This window comes from Callorhinus ursinus, unplaced genomic scaffold (genome assembly GCF_003265705.2).
Source record: "Callorhinus ursinus isolate GAN/ISIS: 27379988/994484 unplaced genomic scaffold, GSC_fseal_2.0 scaffold4, whole genome shotgun sequence".
Classification (NCBI taxonomy): Eukaryota; Metazoa; Chordata; class Mammalia; order Carnivora; family Otariidae; genus Callorhinus; species Callorhinus ursinus.
The window spans coordinates 233,467-251,156 of record NW_027397066.1 but is presented as its reverse complement, the minus strand read 5'-3'; the positions used below and the strand labels follow the sequence as shown (position 1 = coordinate 251,156).

General features: G+C 54.8%; 1 protein-coding gene across 1 annotated transcript in view; it reads left to right on the top strand.

The window, feature by feature from the left end:
* Positions 1 to 17,690, top strand: part of CPLX1 (complexin 1) — a 35,837-nt gene that overhangs the window by 2,156 nt on the left and 15,991 nt on the right. The window lies entirely within an intron of this gene.

The following is a 17,690-nucleotide window of genomic DNA, read 5'->3' as shown; positions in this document are numbered from 1 at the left end:
GCTGTGTGGGGAGGGGGCCGCCCTCGAACCCTGCCACAGAGGCAGGGCAGCTGTGTGGGGAGGGGGCCGCCCTCGAACCCTGCTGACTCTTATCCGAAGGGAATCCGGTGCCTATTTCGTCCAGAGTCGTCACTGAGGCCAGAGACGCTGGCCTAGGAGGTGGGCAGGGCAATGGGCTGAAGTCTGCACTGGGATAGGTGTGTCCTGGTAGAGCCGTCTGGTCAGCCGAGGCCCAGGGGGCCCATCCTGTGGGCCCCAGCGCCCCTGGTTGCAACACCAGCTCCCCGGAGCTCCCTGGGCTGGGAGCCTGTGGCCACAGCTCCCGACTCTGCCATTTGGGATGTTTCCCTCTGGTGGCCTCTGTGGGCCACACCCTGACCTGGTACCGTGCACAGCCTGGCGTGAGTCAGGTGATGTGTGACAAGGCCGTCCTTGTGGTGCCGCTGCAGGGGTGGGGGGAATCGGGACCTCGTTGCTAGAGCTGGGGAGCGGCTGGGGGCTGCTATGCTGGCAACGGAGCGCAGGATGGCGGGGCCGTGCCACCAAACCCGGACAGGGGCCCTGTGGGTGGGCTTGGCTTTTGCAGAATGGCTGCATTTCTGCTGCCACAAATGAAAAGACATTTGGACCTGGCCCGGGGCCCCTGTTCCTGGGATTCTGTGGTCAAGGGTAGGCTGCAGGTTGGGTCTAATTATAATGATTACATCACCAGGACATGATTCAGGGACAAGCATCCTGGCACCGGGAGCCATCCATGTTCCCACCCAGCCGGTCCCAGGCTGGTACAGATAATTAATTAGGTGGCTAATTGAGGCCCTGAGGTGGGTTTGTAAGAAACCTGAAGTATCTGATTTGGCTGTCTACATGGCTGGAATTAGCTGGGTAATTGCCAGCCTGGATCCCCTTTGTTCCATGTCAGCCCCAAGTTTCTCCTGCTGCGGCAAAGGGGCAGGCGGCAAGTGGGGGGGTGAGGGCAGCCTGCAGAGGTGCCTTGGCGCACCCTCTCAGCAGCCAGCCCCGGGGTGTGCCCGCCAGGCGCTGCCCCCCACTACTTGTCGTCCACTGCTGAGGTTGGGGGCTGCATCTGACCTCCAGGGCGAGACCTTGTGTTTTTTTCCTGTGCTTTCTCTCCCCCTGGATGGGCATCATTTTGGCCTCTTAGGATGAGTGCGTACAGACAGAGGGACAGAGACAGACCCAGATCCAGACCCAGACCCAGACCCAGAGGGATGGACCCGAGAAACAGAGAGCAGGTGTGGGGTAGGAGAGAGGGTGCCCTGGACACGCAAGACAGACGTGGGGAGGGGCAGGCCAGAGGGAGAGGGGCACTGGGGCGCCGGCTGTCTGGGAATCTGTGGGGGGGGGAGGGTCAGAACAGAACCGCCGGGGGAAAGGACAGGGCCTTGAGGCACCCAAGGAAACGGGACAAGAGACAGAAGTGCAGGCTGCATGGTGCAGAGAGACGCTGAGACGGAGAGACAGATGTATCAGACACAGACTGAGAAGTAGAGTCGGGGCTAAAGACACGGAGACCGTGTCCCTGTGCAGCAGGAGGAAGGGAAGAGACAGGGCCTGGAGGGAGCCCCACGGGGGCAGGCCTCGCTCGGCCCTACTGGGGGCAGGCCTCGAGGTAGCCCAGTTAAATTGTGGCCAGCTCACGGGCTGCTGTGTTGTCCTGATCATGCGTCTCATGGAAGGCCTTTGCTGGGGACAGAGGCTTCGAGGTGACAGCCTGGAGAGTCCCATGTCAGGTAGACCAACAGGGCGTCCACAGCCGCCCCCCCCCCGCCGCCCCGAAGCACATGGCTGGCCCACTCTGGGGCTCAGCGTATGATGAACTGAGTGGCAGCCTAAAATTCAGAGGGTGCCAGTCCAGAAGGAGCTCAGATGCAGCTTGGCGACCCCAGGCCTTTCCTATAAGCCTCTGTCGATGGCCGATGCTGCCCAGTCCCTGCGGCCCAACCCCCGTGGAACCCGAGCCTGGCCAGTGGGCTTCTGGTTCTGCCCCTACAGCGCAGTGTGACCCTTGCTGAAGGCGGTCTCCTCCACCAGCTCTGGGGACCACGAGACCACCTGGGAGCACCTGCTCCTGGAAGAAAGGGAAGGACAAGAGGGGTGGCTAGGCGTTGCTGTGGTGACAAGGGGCTGCCCTGGGCGGTGAGGGAGGACAGGGCCCAGCAGGCCAGGAGGGGGCCTGGCAGGTGGGAGTGGGACTGGCAGCGCCGCTGTGGGTGAGCCGTGGGACTCACGCCCCAGCAAGGCCACCAGCACGGCCACCAGCACTGACTGGTGGCCTCACAGACGCCCAGAGCCTCAGAGAGCACGTAGGCAGCCATGGACCACAAAAGAGGGGACAGATGGCTCCTGGGGCTCCTTTCCTTGCGATGGCAGGATCTGCCCAGACACTCCAGTCCCTGGGCCTCTGGGCCTGGCAGGGCTTTGCATGGTGGCAGCCTCTCTTTTGAGATGCAGCCTGGGAGGGACCGGGTGGAGCCCATGGGGGTGTCTGCTCTTAGGGCCTGAATTCTTTCTGGGATGACTAGGGGGCACCTTTGGTTCCTTCAAAGTCAAACGTGATCCCCCTGGACACTGTTCTGCTGGGGTCTGCACCAAGGCCAGGGAGCTGTGGGTGCCATGGGCACACAGGGCTGGCTGAGGAGAATTCTCCTGGGGCCAAATTGTTGAGAAAAGCGTCCAGCTGTTGACAAATTTGTTCTCACTGAGAGAATATCCTGGAGGCCTTTATGTTCTTGGGCCATCCCAAGATTGACCCCAGATTTAATGCTCAGTCCCTCGAAGAAGAGAACACTTGCAAAGTCTTTGGGAGCAGCTCAAGTGGTGGCCTGGAGACCGCAACAAGGTGGCCTTGTGTGGGGGCCACGTGCTTGGGCCACTGTACACAGATCTGGGGCTCAGAGTCTTCAAGGGTGCAGTTTGAAGAAAAAAAAAACAGTTTTCCCTCAAGGCCAGGAAGTGGCAAGCGGCCCTGAGCTATATTCACGCTGTGGACGAGACACTGTGGACGAGAGCATAGGCAGCTGTCAGGTTAATGGGGTTGGGTGGTTGGTGTAGACTCTCATCAGGCTAAATCAGGTGCAGCCGCTATTTTGTCCCTAACAACTGGTTCATGGCTAGCTATCCTGTTGATCTGCCTTGGTGTGACATACTGCATGTCCAAGGCATGTTCAGGTTCTCGGGGATGGTGTGGGGGCAGAGGAGGGCTTCACGGAGGAGGGGGCATCTGAGGTGGGATTCAAGGGTGGGCAGATGACCCTGGGACACAGCACGTGCAAAGGCCCAAGGGCTGCAGGGCGGGGCCGGGTGTGGAAGGCAGCAGGAGACGGGAAGGACATTAGGGGACACCACGACCAAGCCCACGGGGCTCTTCTCACCGAGCACACTCCAGTGGCTCCCTGACGTGTGGTCCCTGTGTCCTGTGTCCTGTGGCGAGTTGGCCTGGGGCCGTCCTGGGGGGAGGCTGTCCTGTCTTGGGGAGTCAGGCATCAGGGCCTGTGCCCAGTGCACGGGGAGGATGCAGGAATGAACAGCCCCCGTCCTGAGGCGAGCATATCCGAGGGGAGACAGAAGCCCTGCCGAGCCAGACTGCACATGTATGGGAGGAAGATGGACCACTGTCACCCAGACCTCCGCGGACAGAAGAAAAGCATTTCACGGACTTGTACCCCAGGGAGAGCCTCCGGGGGCTGCTGTGGTCGGGGGACCTCTGCACCCTCTGGGTGGTAGGCTGTGTGCTCTCTGCTGGGGGCTCTTGGGGGTCAGTCCCCAGATGTGTCAAGGCTGCCAGCGTCAGGTCCTGGAGAAGGGAGGGCAGTACCCCCCTCGTCACTCACACAAGATGGGGGGGGCTGGGGTTGGAGGTGAGTCTCCCTCTGGGAGCCGGGAGTCCTGGGCAGAGAAGCGCCTCCCTCAGTGCTGGTGCCTTCCTCCACCTCCATGGGCATGTTGAGGGGGGCCTCCTTCCCTGCCCGGCACCTGCTTCTATAAAGCATCCCGAGCCCCCTTCTCCCGCTGCTGGGTCTCTGACTCCCAGCTGAGTCCTGCGTGTACCTGTAGCTGCTTTGGGGACGTAGCATCAGGGATCCTGAGGTCTCTGCAGATCAGAGGTGGCTCTTACGCAGACTTGCCTTGCCTTGCCCTCTAGGACCTCAGGTCAGAGCTGTAGAGACAGCCTGAGATACCAGGTGGTCCTGTCTGGACCCCCCAGTGTCCACTCATGGGACTGTACACTGGGGGTAAGGCCAGGCATCCCCAACCTGTCCCAAACCCAAGTCCCGAAGGTGGGGCAGGTCTCACTGGCCCCCCTACCCTATCTGTTTTGGAGTTAGCTCTGTTTATCAGGGGCCTCCCATGGACCTGGGGCTGCCTAGCTGGGACACTACCAGGTGAAGCCAGGTTCTCTGGGGGGATGGTGGAGCCACGGGCTGAGCTGGGCTGCAGAAGGGGCAGATTGGGAGGGGAAGCACCAGAATTCTGCGCTGGGGAAGGTGCTTTTGACTCAAATCAGAGAGACAGAGAGGGGCTCGAACCAAGGTTTGTTTCCCTTACATGAAGAGGTGTCAGGAGGTGGCTCAGCTGCTCCGTGGTGCCATCTGGGACCCAGCTTTAGCTCTCATTGAGCTCTCATTGCGCCCCGTCTCCCCATGAGCTTCCCGAGGCTTTTATGCTTAGCCTGCTTCTTACAGTGGCAGAGTGGCTGGCGCTCTTCCAGCATCACATGGACAGGGCAGGCAGAAAGGGGAGGGCCCAAGGGACAGCCCCCTGTTCTGGTTAGCACATGTGTTTATGGGATCCCACTGAAGATTTCCATTTCTCTGTCATGGAAGGTGAGGCCAAGGTGGGCACATCACCCTCCGAACAAGGTGGGCGGTATTGGGCAGCTCATAGTACGGGGCTCACATCAACTTGGGAAATCTTGATTTTCAGATGCAAGACCCCCAGACCATGAGCCCTCCAAGGGCCGGGTACCCCCTCCTTCCCCTGCTTACCCCTGAGAGCTGGACTTCTCCACAGGCAGCCAGCAAAAAGTCAGTGATAAAGCACCAACATTCGTTCAGAATGGGCACCAGCTCACTTCCCTGGGCTCAGGAGAGACACCACGTATCCAACATCTCTTGGAGGCTGGAAAGACACATCAGAGAAACTGCCTTTTCTCCCTAAAACAGTGAAGGACAGGTCTTCCCTCAAGAGACGATACTCCTAGTTGATTAAGCTGCAGATCAGTTATAAAGCCTTAGCCTCAATGTGGGGATAAGATGACTATATTGCACTTCAACCGATAAAGTCATTTATTTTTTTCCTTGTTGTTTGGCAAGAAATTCTGGTTGGGATTAAAGCATTCATTTTAATAGCTCCTCTGTGGCGGGGCTCACAGTGATCTTGCACTAACATCAGGGGCTGCTCGGTTGGCTCGGAACACTGCACATTTACTGCTGGGGCATGAAACTAGCAGAATGAGCATCAAGTCCAGGCAGACCCTAATGCCAACAAATTTCAGAGACTCTGGCGTGGTAAACCCAAGCTCAGGTCGTAATGGATCAGGCAGGGGGCGCACCCCGGCTGGGCAAGGGGGGAGCATTGAGACTCCTGCTGTTGGTCGGGGGCTGCCCAGAGCACCCTGGTCCTGTCTAGGGGGAGGTGGAGGCTTTGGCTGGGTGCTGCGTGGTCCTTCCTCCTGACCTGTCTGGTCTTGGGCTTTGTATGGATCTCTCGTTTTTAGATTTCTTCTTCTTTTTTTAATTTTATTTTTAAAAATATTTTATTTATTTGAGAAAGAGAGAGAGAGCACGAGAGCGGGGAGGGGCAGAGGGAGAAGCAGACTCCCCGCTGAGCAGGGAGCCCGATGCGGGACTCGATCCTAAGACCCTAGGATCATGACCTGAGCCGAAGGCAGACGCTTAACGGACTGAGCCACCCAGGCGCCCTTTCTTTTCTTTTTTTTTTTTTTTTTAAAAGAAGATTTTATTCTTTTTTAAGATTTTATTTCTTTGAGAGAGAGCTGGGGAGGAGCAGAGGGAGAGGGAGAAGCAGACTCCCCGCTGAGTGCAGAACCTGATGCGGGGCTCGATCCCACAACCCATGAGATCATGACCTGAGCCAAAACCAAGAGTCGAATGCTTAACGAACTGAGCCACCCAGGCGCCCCCAAATCTCTCTTTTCTAGGGTTGCTCTCACTTTGCTCATCTCCCAGGCAGGGGAGAACATGGTTTCTCTTCCCTTGCAGGGATCGGTCAGGAGCTCTGGCTTCCTTTTCTTAGGGGCAGCCTGGCAGGGCTGGGGGAGAGTCCCTGTTCCACCCGGTAGGTCCCCTTTGGTCCCACGGGCTTGACTGTGAACTGTGGCATCCAAGCTGCTCAGAGCCCAGCAGAGGGTCTGGGGTGCCGGGTTCTGAGTGCTGCGTGCTCGTTGCTGACAGTGCCGGATGCCATGTATTGAGTACCAGGTGCTAAATGCTATGTGCTGAGTTCTGATGGTGCTGGGTTCTGTATGCTAGGTACTGAGGGTACTGAGTACTGGGTTCTGGGTGCTGAGTGTGGTTCTGAGTGATGGGTGCTGAGGATGCTGGGTGTTGGGTTCTGAGTGCTGGGTCTGGGTGTTGAGAGTGCTACATGCTGGGTGCCTGGTGCTGAGTGCTAGATGCTGGGTGTTGGGGGTACTATGTATTAGGTGCTGCATGCTGGGTGTTGGGTGCCAGTGCAGACTGGGACTCAGGAGGTTGGGACCCAGGTCAGGCAGTTGGCTTAGAGCAGCTCTGACAGAGCCTACAGGCAGGTTGGTGTCCACATCTGTGCCTTTTGACACTGATGGTGTCCCTATAACACTACCGTGGGACGTGGCAGCTTCGTTGTGGCAGAAATGACAGAGCCCCGTGCTGAGCTTTGTTTCCTGTGCTGGGACGGTGGGCTTCATCAGGGCAGGGTGCTGTCCACTGCATGCACCCCAGGCCATCTTGGCCCCAGGCCTCTGCCTTCACCCTCTGGCTCCCAGTGGTTTAAGAGCTGACCAGCAAGGCCTGGGGCCTCCTGGGAGAGACAAGAAGAACAAGTGCTATGTGCCTGTGGCAGGAGGAGACATCAGGTCGAAGTCCTGGGGAACCCTCAGCAAGCTGCTGGCCTCGGGCTCTCGAGGCTCCTCAGGCCCACCAGGACCATCCTGCACTTAGCATTCCTTCAGAAAGAAGGTTCTGGAAATGTGGACTACCACCCCAGGCTTTGTGCCTGGTCCACGGGGGTGAGAGAGACCCGTGTTGGCCTCTGTCTCCACTCTCCTTCTGTCTGTCCAAGTAGATGCCCTGCCCAGCAGAGCCCACCCTGCCCTTGGGCTCGCTCTCAAGGTGGAGACATTGTGGGAGGTCCCTGAGACTCGGGGCCAGGAGGTGTGGGGGGCCGTCCCTGGCCTTTGTCCCTCTCAGCAGATGAGGTGCCGCGGACCAGCGGCCCGAGGGCCCATGGCTGCAGCATCTTGCCTCATGGGCAACACTGGCGAGTGGGCAGCCACTTGAGTGCAGAGTGGCTGAATGGAAGGGCGGATCCATGACGATTGTAACCCTCCCGGAGCCGGGCGGCCGCGCCATCTGCCCCCAGGCTTGGGCTCACTAATAGGCACTTTCACTTGCTCTTGTCTCCGTTTGTCCTCTGCTGAAAGCCAAGACCAGAGACTCTCAGGCTCCACAAGCCCCGGGCCCTGGGCCCCCTCCCCAGCAGGCAGGAGCGTCTGGTGGTCACTGAGGCGAGGGGAGGGGGGCTTTGTTCACGGCAGGAGGAAAATCCCCAGACAACTAATAAAGGTTTGCGAAACCACAGAAGGAGTGGACAGGCAGAGAGGAGGTGGTTTTGGCCCCTCTGAGCGTGCATAAAAGCTTGAGGGGCCTTGCAGAAAATTAGGGACGTGCATTCAGTGTGGCCGCTCCGGTGGCCTGCTTGGAGGCGAGCAGGAGACACCTGCAGGTCACCATCCAGACATCAGGCCCAGGGCCCTGAGCCCCATGGCAGCAGGGTGAGGCAGGGCCCCCAGTGTCTGGTGCCTCCCTTCCTAAGGGCTTGGAGGGCGGGGGACCCAGGCACCCAGCACTCAGGAGAGGCCCGGCTCTGTGCTGGTGAGGACAGTGCGGAAGGCCACGGTCATCTTTGCTTGTTATTGGGACCTTGACCAGTGCGCTGAGGGTAGGAGCTGAAGTGACCCTGCGGCCAGTGACAGGCTTTATTTTTCCCTGGAAGCTCGTTTGTTCCTTGACCAGGACGGCGAGGAGAGTCGGACCCCTCTAAGTGGCGGTGGGGGTGGGCGTCCAGTGAGGGGGCCTTGCTGCCGCCAGGAACGGCCAGCGTCCTGCATCGTTGCAGTTAACGTAACTGATCTGACCTCTGCCGTTTCCACTCGCACCTTTGTAAAATGCTTTCGTGCTATTTTACTTATTTTATCCTAATACGTGGACTTAATTTTCTTTTTAAAAACCTTCTGCAGGTTTTGGAGCCTACATGCCCTTTTAAAACATTGTTTAAGCTCTAATTGTCACGGTCCAGAAGGACACTGTGGGCTGGGAATTCTGTGCTCTCCTGTGCTCTCCCTACGTCCACGCCCACCTTTTGTCTTTGGGATGTGGACCCAGGGACTACGGTTGCTGTGTGTCCTCTTTATACATAAAGAATATTTGGCGCGCCTGGTGGCTCAGTCGTTGAGCGTCTGCCTTCGGCTCAGGTCATGGTCCCGGGGTCCTGGGATCGAGCCCCACATCGCGCCCCCTGCTCCGCGGGAAGCCTGCTTCTCCCTCTGCCACTCCCCCTGCTTGTGTTCCCTCTCGCTGTGTCTCTGTCAAATAAATAAATAAAAATCTTTTTTTTTTAAAAAGAATATTTTGATCTTTGCATTCAACTTTGTAAGAGATATTTATACATATTTATTTTTTTAACATGAAAGTGGATGCTTATCGTAGGGAATTGAAATAATACAGAAAAATATAAAGAAGTGATGTGGAATTTGAGACAGTGTTGCGTTCAAATGCACCTGTGAGAATCGCTCATTATTTAAAAATTCCTTTTCAAGGAGGGATGCCTTCAGATCTATTTCTAATTTTATTTTATTTTATTTTATTTTTAAGATTTTATTTATTTATTTGACAGAGAGAGACACAGCGAGAGAGGGAACACGAGCAGGGGGAGTGGGAGAGGGAGAAGCAGGCTTCCCGCGGAGCAGGGAGCCCGATGCGGGGCTCGATCCCAGGACCCTGGGACCATGACCTGAGCCGAAGGCAGACGCCCAATGACTGAGCCACCCAGGTGCCCCTCTGTTGCTAATTTTAAAAGACTCTGCAAAGACCTTTATGCTGTCAGTTATTAGAACTAGTTCAAGGGGGTCAGCAGGTTAACGCCAGCAGGGTACTAACCTGGCAGGGTGGCTGGTTTCAAGCAGGGTTCAGCAGTAAACCCTGGAACAGCGTCACTCCCGTGACCCTGGGAGGGGTGAAACCTGCCCCTTTGCGGGCGGGATCTGCGTAGTTCACGGAGTTCACGGAGCCGTCTGCCGAAATTTCCAGCCTCCCCCACATCCTCCTGACAGGGGCTTGGGGTGAGGGTGTAATCTCATCCAGACTGAACAGGATAATATGGACCGTAAATAAACTTTTTCTTGTCGGCCCACAGGAGGTGTCCTTGTCTTATGCCTTCCTGTCTGTCCCTCGGTCACGTCGTTGGGATTGGCTCAGACGTTGTTGGACTGGGGGGCACTGAGCTCTTGCCGGACCTCCTGCTCTGTGCTCCTCACGTGGCCATACCAGCTGCTGGGGCTGGTACCATCATGGCCATGTACACAGTGCCACTGGTGAGCCAAGCAGGGCAGTGCAAATACATGTGTATTTGCCTCCAGTCTGCCCTGAGGCTGACACAGGGCTCGTTTTCCGTTCGCCCAGTTTTCTGCGGACTGTCTCTCAGGCTTTTCACACCAGCAAAGCGGCCCTCCCCACGACACTTGGGTGCGGTTATTGGTCCCACATGGACTGTTGGCTGTGTTTCCTCTGGAGCAGCTGCCCCAGGACCCTGGCACCTCCTGCTCGCTCTTGTCCCTGGTTGCTGTCCAGGCTGTCACTCGACACTGGCTGGGTCCTTGGGAGCTTTCTGTGACCGTGTGCAGAGACAGGAAGGCTCTGTCTTGTGCTTACACGCACGGTTGGCTGGGAACAACATTTTAGATTCAAAAGAATTCTGCCCCTCAAATTGTGAAGTTATTTTCCTGTTGTCTTCCAGATTTTCAAGTTGCTGTTGAATCATCAGATGCTATTCTTATCCTCAGTGCTCTTTACGTGACCTGCTTTTATCCGCTCTCTCTCGAGAGGCTTGTACGGTTTTTCTCTCCAGCGCTGGCATTCTGACGTTTCGGGATTCTCGGGCCCGCCGTGGGTCCCTCACCTCCCCTGGGCCCCGATCTCCGTCGCCCCCGCGGCCGCCCCACTGAGGGCCCGGCCTCCCTGCCCCGTGACTCTCCTGCGCGAGTTCTCTGCTCTCTCCTGTCTTTCATCTCTGTGTCTCTTGTTCTGCTCTCTGGGATGTCTCCTTAATTTTATTTCCTAGCTCTTCAACCGAATTTTTCATCTCTACATTTGTATTTTTAACTTCCAAGAGCTCTTTTATGTCTAAACTACCCCCTTGTACAGAGTTCCCCTGTCCTCGGCCCCGTCTCTCCTCTGGGTCCCTCCCACCCCTGATTTGGGAGCTGTCTTCATGGCGGAGGCTTTCCTCGGCTGTGCGTTTCTCCTTCCCAGTGAGCTGCGATGCCGGTCTACGCATCTCCTGTGCTGTGGGGGACTTCCTGGGCTTCCCTGTGGGACACGCGTGGTAAAGTGCTTTCTGTGTTTGGGATCCCCAGGTATCAGGATCTCTAGGTCTTGTGTGGACGTGTGGGTCACTTCTCCAGAAATGGACCCTGTGTGGCTGGATGACAGGGTCTGCCAGCAAGGCGGTGGACAGGGGCCTGGGTGGGTCCTCTCTTTCAGGAAACAGTTGTCCACTTAAGCCGCTTCTGGGCTGGACTGTCACCTCTGCTCCCAGTGCCTGAGTCTGTGGGGCCTCCGGTTCGGCTTCCCCAGGGAGACGACTTCTTGATTCCCCCTTGCTGCCTGGGTGATGGTGGACCCTCATGCAGGGAGCACAGGGCCCCTCGTGTGGGCCCCAGCCCAGACCCCACAGGGCCTGGCGCTCCCAGCTCTGCTGGTGGATCCGTGTCTCAGCAGCTCTCTGCTCAGGTTCTGCCGCGCGTCAGCCTTCCTTCCTCCCCAGACCTCGTTCCCTCGTCTCCTCTCCTGTCTGACCTTGTGTGATTACACTTGTAAATGTCTTTACTCCCATTTTAGGGGGTTGTAGAGAGGGCGTTCCATCCGTCACGTTTAACCACATCTTGGTACACTGTCACCTGCACGGGCACATGCGTGCGTCAGGACACGTGGCACGAGGGTGAGCAGAATTAGCCTGGTGTTGGGACGCCGGGTGTGAGCTTGCGTGTGTTCGCAGCTGTCGACTTCCAGCGCATCATCACAGGTCCGGCGCTTGTGACGGACCCTCCGTCAGGATTTACCGCCTTCCCCCCACGAGCCAGACGCACAGACAGGATCTGTCTTGATGCAGCCTATACTCGAGTGTGGGGACCGCATCAGCAAACACGAGGTCAGGCGCTGCGCCTGGCCGTGACAGGCGCCGGACAGGAGGTAACTCCTCGCAGGAGACCGGTCTTCGGGGCAGGTTGTCAGACGGATGGACGTGTGGGTGCTGTGGCTGCAGGAGGAGTGGCCTCTCTGAAGACCGTTACCTCCTGGCTGACGGGACTACAAGACGGTGGGAGGGTGTGCATACCTGAAATTCTTCGGACACACATTCCCCGCCTGCCCTCTACGAAGATCACACAGATCTGTGTCCCTGACGGTGTTCCAGAATGCTCCCCACACAGGATGTCGTCGGCTGGTGCTGGTTGAATAGATAAAACGCTCTCTTAATTTTCATTCAACATCTTTCGTTTACTCAGTGCAATTTTTGGATATCCTGTAGTTGCCGTATTTATGATTTGCACATTTCAGGTGAATTTTCTGTTATTTACTAAAGCTTTCTGTGCTTGCCACTTGCCATTGAACTCTGCAACGTCCCCGGTGTTTCCACTGTATGTTCCTGATACCGTCGGCTCATCAGGGTTTGGGGGGGCTTCCTCGTCATGGGCTGGACTGCCCACTTCCTGGCATGTCTGGTAATTTTTCACTGAGTGCCGGACATTCTGAGTTTCACCCTGTTGGGTGCTGGATATTTTTGTTTTCCTAAATATATTCGTGAGCTTTGTTCCCGATGTGGTCAGGTTGCTTAGGCACTTGGATTCTTTCCTGTCTTATTCTGGGGCTCCGTTAGGCAGGACCAGAGCTGTGCTTTGTCTGTGGGTACTTTCCCCCACAACCCAGGCCAGCCCTTCTTCCCGCTCTGACAGATAGGTGCGCCAGGGTCCAGGGCCTTTTCTGCTCTGGCTATTGGAGCACTCTGGTTAAGAGGCAGAGACTGTCAAATTGGGTAGAAAATCAAGACCCAACTTTATGCTACCTAAAAGAAACTCACTTTAAATATAAAGGCATAAATAGGGTAAAAGTAAAAAGATGGGAAAGATAAGCCATGCTAATATTGATCAAAAGCAGGCTGGAGTGGATATGTTACTATCGTACAAGGTTGATTTCTGAGCAGAAGCTGTCACCAGGGACGAAGAAGGTCCCTTCCTGGTGACAGAGATGCTGATAGATTAGGGGGAGGTAACAGTCCCAACCTTTTCTACGCCAGAGATGAGCTTCAAGGTACGTACGTGAAGACAGGCAGGCAGAGCTTAAAGGACAGACAGACAAATCCCCAAGTTCAGATGGAGACACTCAGTAGTTGGTAGAACAGACAGTAAGGCGGTAAAGCACATTCAAGACTTAACAACACTGTCCGCGGACCTGAGCTGATTGACTTCAGAGACTTCTCCCGGTCAGGGTGGAGTGTACATTCTTCTCAGACACACAGAACAGGTACGAAGCTGGAACGTGTCCTAGGCCATAAAACAAGTCATAGTGAACGTGAAAGATTTCAGGCACGCCAAGTATATTCTCAGACCACAGTGGGATGGAACAAGAAATCTGGAAAATCCCCCCAAATACTTGGAAACGAAACAGCACACTTCTAAATAACTCATAGGTCTGAGAAGCAATCTAAAGGGAAATTAGAAAGTATTATAAACCAAGGGGCGCCTGGGTGGCTCAGTTGTGGAGCGTCTGCCTTCGGCTCAGGTCATGATCCCAGGGTCCTAGGATCAAGCCCCAGGTGGGGGCCTCTGCTCAGGGGGGAGAAGCACACTAAACACCCCTATTCAAAAAAAAAGAAAGGTCTCAAGTGATTAACCTCAAATGGTTAACCTTTCTAACATCAGAAACCAGGAAAAGTAAAGCAAATGGAAACCTGGAGCGAGCAGAAGAAAGACGATCATAAAGTTCAGAGCAGAAATGAATGAAATGGGGGAAAAAGAAAACCAAAATTTACATCTTTAAGATAAAATTGGACTTGTATCCAAAATCTATAAAGAACTCTTGCCATTCAATGATAAGAAGACCGGCAACACGATTAAGAAATGGGCAGAAGCTCAAGGCCATGGACACCAATGCTTTGCTTTGCAAGTGGGCCAGGCTGGGAAGTCAAGGTCGGCATCGTGGTGAGGAGCCACGCTGGTCCCGGGTGCCCTGGACATGATGTGTGGAGAGGGGCACTGCAGCACTGGGGTCCACCTCCCCAAACCCAGAACCTCAGTCCAGTCTTGAGAAAAACATCAGACAAATCCTAATTGTGAGACAGAAAATTCCCGGAAAGTCTCAGAGCTGTCAAGGTCATCAAACACAAGGACAGCCTGGGAAACTGCCAGCCAAGAGGACCTAAGGGGACGTGACTGTGGAATGTCATGTGTGTCCTGGACGCTGGAGCAGAAGGGACATCAGGGAAAAACGAAGAAAGTCGGAGCGCAGCACGGACTTCGGTTAGTAATACCATTACCAGCGTGGCTCCTTAATTGTGACACATATACCACATCACTGTAACGTGTTAACAACAGGGCCGCCGGGTGCTGGGTATGGGGGAACTCTCTGTACTATCTTTCTTCAAAAATTTTCTGTAGATCCAGAATAAAAAAGTTAGTTTTTGAAAGTGTGCAAAAGCTTTGAATAGGTATTCCACCAAGTAAGAGGTAAAAATAGCTACTAAGCACATACAAAGACACTTCACAGCCACCTGGACATTTGGAATCTGAAAACAGACAAGAGGAAGTGTGGCCACAGATACAGAGAAGTGCAAGTCCTTGCTCAGTGCTGCTGGGGCTTCAATGTGGTGTGACCACTTTGGAAAACTGTGGCAGTTTCTTTCTTTCTTTCTTTTTTTTTTTTTTAAGATTTTATTTATTTATTTGAGAGAGAGAGAGAGCATGAGATGGGGGAAGGTCAGAATGGAGAAGCAGACTCCCTGCCGAGCAGGGAGCCCAATGTGGGACTCGATCCCGGGACTCCAGGATCATGACCTGAGCCGAAGGCAGTCGCTTAACCAACTGAGCCACCCAGGCGCCCAAACTGTGGCAGTTTCTTAGAAAGTGAACCATAAGATACCATGCAACTCAGCAATTCCCTGCCAGGCCTCTGCCCAAGAGAACGGGAAGAACACGTCCACACATGTGCAGAGCAGTTCGGTCACCAAAGACCCAAACTGGAAACAGCCCAGATGTCCATCAACAGGGGAAGGGATAAGCAGATCATGTCCATCTGTGTGACAGGCCCTACTCAACGGTAAGAAGGGACGAACTGTTGGTGCACATGACGGCATGGATGGATCTCCAAAGTACTGTGCTCAGTGGTGGACACAGACCCCAATTCCCCAGTTACTGCCTGTTCTGTGATTCCATTTATACAACTTTCTAGGGAACACACATGAATCTGGGAAGGACAGAAAGTAGGTCAGCAGTTTCCAAGGGGGGCTTGGGGGGCGGGATTACAATTATGCCTCCATAAAGCTGTTTTTAAAAATAGGTTGTGCTAGTGAGGGCCCCCATCTGCGGTGGTGATACACGGGCCGCACCGCGGTCCCCCCACAGCCCCGCCCCTGTTGGAGGTAGGACGGGGCTGGGGGAGGAGGCGGCGGACAGGCAGGCAGGGGGTCTCAGGAGCCCCCGGGCCTCCTCCTGGTGGAGAGCGTCAGTGCTCCCCGCCTGCCCCTGGCCGCAAGGGTGGAGGGACAGGGCCAGCTGCGCAGCGTTGGTCCATCCGTCCGGGAGAGAGGAAGGCAAAGCCAGGCGCTAGGCCACCCGCGGAGCCTCAGAGCAGCACTGTTCTAGTGGGGGGTGTGGACCGCATCAGGAGCATCATCTTTTTCTAATAGAGAACCAACTTTACTTCCCTAAAATGGACCCACCCCACTGAGAACAAATTCTGTTTTCCTGTAGAACGCTGCAAGGCCAGTTTCCCTTCCCTAACCGGGCTCTGGTGTGGCGTTTCCCACTGTTGGAGGGGAAGCTGGGCCACTGCTCCCTCTGCCAGTTTTTGGCATCATTCTTATGCGGAATTCACAAAAATAACCTGGGGGATTTCCTTCTCTTTTCTCCTTTCCAAGAACATTTAAATATCATTGGAATTATCTTTCCTAAGTGTTTGAAAGAATCCATCTGTGAATTCTTAGACATAGTTCTCCGTTTTTGACAACATTTTTTAGAAAAGCTGCTTTGTTCACATTTTCAAACGTATTGGAATATAATGTATTATTTGGTCATATTAACACCCTTACAATCCGCAGCGATTTCCCGTGCATTTTTCCTGATTCTGGATGCCTTTACGCTCTCTTTCCATCTTCTTGCCCCGAGCAGGCGGCCCTGCCCACACCCTGAATCCAGCCCGCCCTGTTGTCTTCCTCAGCACACCGACTTCCCGCCCTGTTGTCTTCCTCAGCACACCGACTTCCCCGTCCTCAGTGCTCACCCCTGCCTCCTGCTCGCTAGGGTTTCTCCTGGGAGGCTCGGAGCCAAGGTGTGACTGGGGTGTTCCTGCTGCCTCAGGAACGGGAGCGTTGGGGGATTTGCAGCATTGGCCGCCCCCGCCCCCAGGTTTGCAGGATCAAGGCCTCCTCACTCTGCTTCCCAGACAGGCAGCAATGCCGGTTCCACTCCTATTCCCTAACTCATGCATCATTAGAGAAGTTGTACATTCACAGGGGCCCGGGGCGGGGCTTGCTCCTGCTTTCACTTTTCATCAGGCCCTCTCCTGGGGGCTGTCAGAGATGTGGCCCCAGTCCTCACGCATTGAGGTTATCTCTGCAGCCCGACAGGTTTTTTTCAGACATAAGAATGTACGTCGTTTTAAATTTATGCTTCTCTTCATTGTCATAAAATATTCATAGAATAAAATGTGCAATTTTGACCATTTTTAAGTGCTCAGTCAGTGGCAGGAAGTACGTTCACACTGTTGTTCCCACCCTCCACCTCCAGAACTTGTTCATCTTCCCAAACTGTCCTCATTAAACACTGACTCCCCACCCCGACACCCACCATCCACTTTCTGTCTCTGTGATTTTTGTCTACTTGGGGAATCTCCTAGCAGGGGACTCCTACTGTGTTTGTTCTTTCATGTCTGGCAAATTGCACTCGACATGATATTTTCAGGGTTCACCCATGTCAGAATCTCCTTCCTGTTAAAGGCTGAATAATGTTCCCGAGTGCCTGGACCACGTTTGTTCATGCATCCATCGGTGGATAGCTGGGTTGTCTCCACCTGTCAGTTATTGTGAGTCATGCTCTCTTCAGTTCTTTTGGGCATGGACCCAGGAGAACACTTCCTGGGTCACATGGTGATTCTAAATGTAATTTTTTGAGGACCCTCCACACTGTTTTCGATGGTGGCTGCAACATTTTACACCCCGTCGCCCCCATGGTGCACGGGGTGCATTTCCCCACATCCTCGCCAAGGCTTGTTTTCTACCTTTTTTTTTTTTTAAGATTTATTTATTTATTTTAGCAAGAGAAAGCGCAGGCAGGGGGAGGGGCAGGGGAAGAAGGAGAGAAGCAGACCCCCCGCGGAGATCAGAGCCCAACACAGGGCTCTATCCTGCCACCCTGAGATCACGACCAGAGCCAAAACCAAGAGTCGGACACTCAACTGACTGAGCCACCCAGGTGCCCTTCCGATTTTTTTAAACTATTGTTATTGTTCTTCAGTAGTCATGGGTGTAAAGGGGTGTCTCTTTGTGGTGTAGAACCATATTTGGTTGCTTTTTGTAAACACTCCCTGAGTTTGAAAAGGACTCATGCTATTTTGTTCAGGGTTTGGGTTTGGTGTGAACCTGGTTTGTAACCTGCCTACCCTTTTTCTGTCTTTAAATAATCATGAAACACGGGTGTGTTCGCATATAGGGCTTTCTCTGCTGGCTTTCCAAATGAGGCATCTGTGATATTCATTTGTCTGTACCCAGCTCTCAGAGCTCCTGGTGGCCCCTTACGCTCATGGCCACCTGGACTCCCTGACCTGGGTGCATCGTGGCCAGTGCCCGTGTGGCCATGTGGCTGAGATGTCACCTTGTCTCCAGCCGTTTGCCGGGGCCACAGCTGAAACAAACAGGCTGCATCGTGTCTGGGCATGCGTTCTACAGGGAGGAGTGTTTGTTTT